Genomic DNA, 8,555 nt, shown 5'->3' on the forward strand with positions numbered 1-8,555 from the left:
CAGCTGTTAGGCCTGATGGCGCGGATGTTTCCCAGCATTGCGTGGTTCAGTAACATCTCCGGCCTGCAGGAGGGGTTGTTGGCTCATAAGACATTTTCCCACTCATTCGCTGAGAAAGAGCAGAGCTGAGATAATCCCAGGATCATACAGAGTGGGCTACATCTGAAGCTGTTTGTCATTCGAACTCGAATTGCAATGGACAAGACCACAGCTCTGGTGGTTTACATCCAGCAAGGAGTTCTTCCTTTGTGCAATAGGCATTTTGTTACCTATTTTCCAAGAAGGATTTTAGAAGCACGTTTTCAGGTAGCTGAAGCTAGGGCTTCAGCCCCAGGATGCTGGCCCCCAGCTGTATTCTTGCTTGAGTTATTCTCCCTGGAGCAGAACGGCTTTGGGGACGACCTGCAGGGGCACCACCAGACCCTGAATGGTCAACGCAGAGCCAAAGGACGTTTGTCACTGGGAAGAGTTCAGTTCAGGAATCGCCCCTCTGTGTGGATTTCCCCCTCCATTGCCACAGAGCCAATGGGGAAGGTCTTCTCCTGCCCCACGCCTGCCCACATGGCTCCCAGCAACACTTGGCCTCGGTCACTTTCCAACTCTTTAAGAGATGCAAAGGATTTTTCTGCAGCGCACTCAACCAACGTCTCCTTCCCATTGCATCTTTTAGTACTGCAGACCTTACTTTTGCTATAACAGTGATCTGTGTCTCTGGACACATTTTGACAGAAAACCAGAAAGAATGAGAGACTTGAGGGTTCCCTGCTGGTGTTGCTGGGAGGATCTAGGCCTTATTTATCCATGCTGGGAGGATCTAGGTCTTCTTATCCATGCTGGCAGGATCTAGGTCTTATTATCCATGCTGGGAGGATCTAGGTCTTCTTATCCATGCTGGCAGGATCTAGATCTTCTTATCCATGCTGGGAGGATCTAGGTCTTATTATCCATGCTGGGAGGATCTAGGCCTTATTATCCATGCTGGGAGGATCTAGATCTTATTATCCATGCTGGCAGGATCTAGGCCTTATTATCCATGCTGGCAGGATCCAGGTCTTCTTATCCATGCAGGGAGGATCTAGGTCTTCTTATCCATGCTGGCAGGATCTAGGCCTTATTATCCATGCTGGGAGGATCTAGGCCTTATTATCCATGCTGGGAGGATCTAGATCTTATTATCCATGCTGGCAGGATCTAGGCCTTATTATCCATGCTGGCAGGATCCAGGTCTTCTTATCCATGCAGGGAGGATCTAGGTCTTCTTATCCATGCAGGGAGGATCTAGGTCTTCTTATCCATGCTGGCAGGATCTAGGCCTTATTATCCATGCTGGGAGGATCTAGGTCTTCTTATCCATGCTGGGAGGATCTAGGTCTTCTTATCCATGCTGGGAGGATCTAGGCCTTATTATCCATGCTGGGAGGATCTAGGTCTTCTTATCCATGCTGGGAGGATCTAGGCCTTATTATCCATGCTGGCAGGATCTAGGTCTTATTATCCATGCTGGGAGGATCTAGGTCTTCTTATCCATGCTGGGAGGATCTAGGCCTTATTATCCATGCTGGGAGGATCTAGGCCTTATTATCCGTGCTCAAAAAAGATTTGCCACAGCTTAACTCTGTGAGAAATGCGAGCTTCCACGCGCAGCTCTGACAGAGCCTCCGAAAGAAGATGCTGTGAGATGCAGAGGTGCTCATCCATGCAGAGCATGGCATGCTGGCCAATGCTCCTGGACATCCCTGCACGCACAGCGCTGTCCTGGGCTCCTGTCCAATGAAGAAGCAGAGGCTGCTCTGCAGGGGCAGCACCCGTGGGCTCAGAGATGCTGCCCAGCTCAGCCCCACGCACGATCCTTCATTTGCCTTTAAAATGCAGGAGAGCAGAACCGGAGCCAGAAGAGATGTAGGTTGGGATGCTCTGTGGTCGTGTCTTGCATTGGGTCGTGCAGCTGCTGGCTGCCCTGTGCACGTCCCTGGCCCTGCATCCTCGCTTGGGCCGTGTATCACAGAGCTGGAGACCCATTCAGGTTGGCAAAGACCTCAAAACCCCCCAGGTCCAACCATCGGCCCATCCCCACCATGCCCATTAACCACACAGCCACAGAGTCACTGAGCTTGGAGAAGACCTCCAAGGTTCCCCAGGCCCAACCCCAAGAGCAACGTTTCCCTGTGCAGCCACGGAGGAACCCCAAACCCTGGCAGAACGTCCTGATGCCATTGAACCACCAATTGCACGCAGCAAGAAGTGCTGGGTGGCTTCCACCTCTGGCGTAGGGCTGATCAGAAGGGGTCCATCAGGTCCATCACCGCGTGGGAGCTCCACATCCTTCCATGGCCCCTCACTGCAAGAAAGACATTGAGGCCCTGGAACGCATTCAGAGGAGGGCAACAAAGCTGGTGAGGGGTCTGGAACACAGGGCTGATGAGGAGAGGCTGAAGGAGCTGGGAATGTTCAGCCTGGAGAAGAGGAGGCTCAGTGGAGACCTCATTGCTCTCTATGGCTGCCTGAAGGGAGGCTGCAGGGAGCTGGGGGTCGGCCTCTGCGCTCGTGTCATCAGTGATAGGAGCAGCAGGGGAGATTGAGGCTGGACATGAGGAAGAATGACGTGTCAGAAAGGGCGGTCAGGCACTGCAATGGATGCACAGGGAGGTGGTGGAGTCACCAACCCTGGGGGTGTTCAAGGAAAGGCTGGATGCTGTGTTGAGGGACGTGGTTTAGTGGGAGCTGTTGGGAATGGGGGAGCGGTTGGACTGGATGAGCTTTGAGGTCTGTTCCAACCTTGGTGATTCCATGATTCTATGATTCTATGAGGCCTCAGCAGGGCAGAGCAGAGGGGGAGGATCACCTCCCTCGACCTGCTGCCCACGCTCTGTGCAATGCACCCCAGGATGCCATTGACCCTCCTGGAAATGGTGTGGCCAGCAGAGCAGGGAGGTGAGCATCCCCTGCACTCAGCTCTGCTGAGGCCGCACCTCGAGTACTGTGTCCAGTTTTGGGCTCCTCACTGCAAGAAAGACATTGAGGCCCTGGAACGTGTTCAAAGGAGGGCAACAAAGCTGGTGAGGGGTCTGGAACACAGGGCTGATGAAGAGAGGCTGAAGGAGCTGGGAATGTTCAGCCTGGAGAAGAGAAGCTCAGGACAGAGCTCACTGCTCTCTATGGCTGCCTGAAGGGAGGCTGCAGTGAGCTGGGGGGCGGCCTCTGCTCTTGTGCCATCAGTGATAGGAGCAGAGGGAATGGCTTCAAGCTGCGGCAGGGGAGATTCAGGCTGGACATGAGGAAGTATTACTTGTCAGAAAGAGTGGTCAGGCACTGCAATGGATGCACAGGGAGGTGGGGAGGCACCGAGCCTGGGGGTGTTCAAGGCAAGGCTGGATGTTGTGTTGAGGGACGTGGTTTGGTGGGAGCTGTTGGGAATGGGGGAACGGTTGGACTGGGGGAGCTTTGAGGTCTGTTCCAACCTCGGTGATTCTATGATTCGATGATTCCACAAAGATTTCCTGCAGGTTTTCACTTATCACATTAAGGAGAAGGGAAGACCGTGTTCCAACTCCAAAGCCCCGGTGAGTTATTGCGGGTATTATTCTGTTAACGCAATCGTCATTTTTTTTTCAGCCTAATTAAGTGCTTCACCTTGATTTACTTTTTTTTTTTCTCCTCGTGGGGTCCGGGATGGAAAAAAATACGATTGTGATTTATGTCAACGGCCTCCGAAAGATGAGAATTTGATGCACGGCGTCTGAACAACGACTTCAAATCAATGCTAATTTTAAGGACATTACCCGCGGGCGATTTTGATGCAATACAATACATTGTAGGCTTTGGTTGTTGTTGGGTTTTTTTTATGGCACAGCGCTGCTTGGCCAAATTACGTCCTCGAAGGTTGCAGAGTTTGGAGAGAAAAAGCAAACAAACAAAAAAACCCCACTAATAATAATGAGGAAAAGAAATGGGAAAAAAAAGCGGATCAGGTGGGGGGAGAGGAGGCAAACATCAATTGTATTTAAATCTCAGCGGGGCAGAACATCTATTTGTTAGCAATATTAAATGGATCTCCTCTATATGATTATGGAGACGGCTTTCTGGGTGAAAGGTAAAACAATCTGAAAATTAGGAGAGATTTAATAACGTTAGGAAATTGCAGGAGGCCAACCATCGTTCAGCTCCTTGAGGTAAAGCACAGCGCGTTTCCAGCAGAGCTTCATTCCTGTCCTCTTAAATTGGGATGAAGAAACCAAGAAAAGGCACAGAAACCAAATTAACCTTCGCTGCTCCTCTCTTTAGTACCAGACTACTGAAAACAAGGGTGGTTGTTGGCTTTTTTTTTTTCTATGAGCAGAATTTTGGTTTTGATTTTTCCACCGTTGGAGAATAGATAAATTCTAAAGGAATGTTGTGCCCAAGAAGGCGAAGGAGAAATTTGTGGCTCAAGTGTGAGGCGATGGAAGCTCCCAAAAGGTTTGGTTTTGCTGTAGAAATAAAGCAAATTGAGCAGGGATTGGGCAAAGCAGGGCTTCCTATTCTGCATCCAATTGTGAGCCACCGAGGAGTATTTACATGGAGAGGAAAAGAAGCCCTTCCAACTCAGAAACCTTAAAAGCCGGTGATGGAGATGTGAAATAACTGGAAAGCTGTGGCACACGCCTTCTTATCCTCCTTGGAAAATCCAAAATGCATTGCAGGTTAATGTGAGTTACGTCAGCGTAGAGTAAAACAGCAGCGTAAGGGCTGAGAGCTGTCGCGTATCGTGGGGCCAACGCAGACGAAGGGAAGTCAGTGATGGATTCTTGATCCTGGTTGGGTTTCTTCTTAACATGAGCCAGCAGTGCGCTCTGGCAGCTCGAAAGGCAAATGGGATCCTGGGCTCCATCAGGAGAGGGGTGGTCAGCAGGGACGGGGAGGCGATCGTCCCTCTCTACTCGGCTCTTGTGAGGCCCCATCTGGAGTCCTGTGTCCGGGTGTGGAGCCCTCAGGACAAGAAAGACAGGGAGATTGTGGAAAGGGTGCAGAGGAGGGCGACTGAGATGAGCAGGGGGCTGGAGCAGCTCCCCTATGAGGACAGGCTGAGGGAGTTGGGCTTGTTCAGCCTGGAGAAGAGAAGGCTGTGGGGCGACCTCATTGCAGCCTATCAATACCTGAAGGGAACCTACAGCCAGGAGGGGAGTCAACTCTTCAAAAGGGCTGACAATAGCAGGACTAGGGGAAATGGATCCAAGTTGAAGGAGGGAAGATTTAGGTTGGACGTTAGGGGGAAGTTCTTTACAAGGAGAGCGGTTAGGCCCTGGAACGGGCTGCCCAGGGAGGTTGTGGATGCCCCGTCCTTGGACGTGTTCAAGGCCAGGTTGGACGGGGTCCTGGGCAACCTGATCTAAATGTGGATGTTTGGTGGCCCTGCTAGGCAGGGGGGTTGGAGCTACATGATCCTTGAGGTCCCTTCCAACCCGGGTGATTCTGTGATTCTGTGATTCTTCAATGCCTTTGAACTTCTTGAATCTCTAAAGCGTTTCTTGCTGCAGCATGAGACGCCGTGCTGACCTAGATCAGCCAAAAATGAAGGTTTGAAAATTGCTTTGTGTTTACGTCCCAAGAAACAACCTGGAAGTTGGGAGAAATTTGATGCTTTCGTTTGAATTTCAGCAACAGCACCAGGAATCCGGTCCTGCTGCGGTGAGGAATGCGATGAGCTGCAAGGAGATGACCAGAGGTAACAAAGGCATGGAGAGAAGAGAGCAGGGAGGCTTTAGGCAGCAAAGCTGATAATATCCCAGCAAAAGAGAGCCCGAAGCTTTCGTGTTTTACAGCAAAGGCCTCGAAATGTTGTTTTTTCCCTGAGAAAAATGGGCATTTCCATAGCACAGTTCATCTCCCACTGGACAAGGAGGTCCTCACGGGTCCCTTCCAACTTGGGATGCCCTGTGATTCAATGAATGGGGCCGAGGAGTGGTGCCCCCAACATATCCCTTTTTCCCCATGGACCAGAAAGGGACCCTGCAGATTCAGGCTCTGCATGGAGACGTGTTCAAGGCCAGGTTGGATGGGGCCCTGGGCAGCCTGGGCTGCTATGAAATGGGGAGGTTGGTGGCCCTGCCTGCAGTGGGGGCACTGATCCTTGAGCTTCGTGATCCTTGAGGTCCCTTCAACCCAAACCATTCTGTGATTCTATGGAGAACACCCAAAGCCGGGTGAGATGCCTCCCGCCCTTCGTGTCTAAACCTGGAGGCTGCACTGTCTACAGATTCAGCCATAATCATCGCCACCGCCATCATCCTGTAATTCAAATCACCTTAATTGCAGGCTGCAGGCACTCAGGGCTGAGTCGTGTGCTGCAAAGCGCTCAGCTTTTCCCCTGCAGGCATTTTCCATGCAAAGCTGCTCAGAGAAATGCAAAGTGTTGCCCACCTCTTCCCTTTCATCCTCTTTGTCCTTGCAGATGTTTTGACGATGGAGAGATGCAGCAACAATGCATCCACTAAAGACTTTTTCTCGGAAGTCTTGGGAACTTTGGAGGCCTTCTCTAACCTTGAAGATTCAAAGATCCCATGATTTCAATGCATCCCGTCTGCTCCTGGTGGGCAGCTCCTGCTCCATCACCACGGCGTGCATCTCCTGCAGGGCAGACATTCCCTTCCATGTCCACAACACTGTCATCCTTATTTCGACCCCCTTTGTTAAACAGAACATTTGCATAAAATTTACAACACTGCGGACGCCCCACGCTGCTCACTCTGTCATTCCTCTGGTTAATTAAGGGATCGTTGCCTTTAGAGCCCCGTTTGGGTCCCGTGAATGTGGCATATCTTATGTTAATATATTGCAGCCTATTGCTGTCAAGTTTCCAGTAGACTTGCATGCAATATTTATAATTCCCTCCTTTGGTTTATATCACCCAGCAACTAAACCACTGGTGCACTAAATCAAAGTTGAAACCCCCCCCCCCCAAAAAAAAAAAAGTTGAACATTGCCTCTGGGCGTAATCATAGAATCAGGGAATGGAATGGAATCAGGGTTGGAAGAGACCCCAAGGATCTGAGACAGGGGAGGTTTGGGTTGGATGTGAGGAGGAAGTTTTGGAGGCAGAGGGTGGTGAGGCACTGGCACAGGTTGCCCAAGGAGGCTGTGGATGCCCCAGCCCTGCAGGCATTCAAGGCCAGGCTGGATGTGGCTCTGGGCAGCCTGGGCTGCTGCTTGGCGACCTGCACACAGCAGGGCCTGGAGCTGGATGAGCGCTGTGCTCCTTTGCAACCCAGGCCTTTCTATCATTCTATGATCTGATTCTATGATCATCAAGCTCCAACCCCCTGCCACAGGCAGGGCCACCAACCTGCAGACCTGCTATCAGACCAGGTTGCCAAAAGGCACTTCACAGCACCCAACCTGTTGACCTTTCCGTTGCTGTCACTGCGCAGAGAACCTATGCCCGACTTCCTCTTTGCTGTCACTCATTTCCAGTCATAAGATCACATTTCTCTTTTTTCGGGCCTGGCACCAGATCCCTGTGACCCACGCAAACTCACAAACCAGTCGATCAGACTTTTCAGACAGGTGCTCAGAGGCTCCCACTGCAGCACAGATTCTCCAGCTCTTTAACTGCTCTCACGATTCTTCATAGAATCACGGAATCACTACGGTTGGAAAAGACCTCTCAGATCCCCACGTCCAACCCCAACCCAAGCACCACATCTCTATGGCTGTCACACACCTCCGGGGACGGGCGCTCCCCGGTTAGGCTGTGCCAACATTCATCTCCCAAGTCTCTTTGCGTTTCAATATTCTTCAAGGATGATCGTAAAAACGGAACAGCCACGATATGATCACCCTCTATTGGCTGCTCCATCATCACACGTGCAGATTCCCATTGCCTAACGCACCAGCTCTTCTCTCTTCTCTGGTATCTACAAGGTTGCTCTGCTCCCCTGAAGTCATTTTGCAAATGCCAACACTGTGGGGATGCTCAGCCCAGAAGGAATCCTCACCCCATCCGGGCTGGCAAAGCTTCTTCCTCCCCCAAAGGCTCAGAGCCCTCCTGGCAGTCACTGAGCACCGCAAGCACTCCAGGGATAAATGAGGGCAGGCAGGAGAGAGAAGCAAGCATTCAGAAGAACATTATGGAAAATAACTGCGCAGATAGGATGCTAAAGCCTTCCCCGCTTCCCTCATTCATCACACTTGACAATATAATCATTTTGCCTAACAGCTAGAAACCACTTCCAGCTAATATTGTTTGTTCTCTGCAGCAATGGCATTACAGCAGTATCTAGAGGGTCATGCAGCTGCGTTTTTACAAGATGTTGTGTTCACATCGTACATTTTCTGCTCCAATCCTTTCTCTGAGCTCCACGTGAAACAAAACAAAACAGAACAAAATAAGCAGGAATTACATCGAGCACAAGAAATTACAAGAGCGTAAAGCTTCAAGGTGCAGCAAAGCATTTCTGAGCCATGAGGTTTCAGAAATTACACCTCAGATCCTTCCAAACCCATTTGTTTGGCAGTGCAAAGTCACAGTGCTTTCCCAGAAGGGACAGCCAAAATCCTCCCTCCCCCCAAAAAAACCCAGC

This window comes from Tetrao urogallus (assembly GCF_951394365.1).
Source record: "Tetrao urogallus genome assembly, chromosome: 1".
Classification (NCBI taxonomy): Eukaryota; Metazoa; Chordata; class Aves; order Galliformes; family Phasianidae; genus Tetrao; species Tetrao urogallus.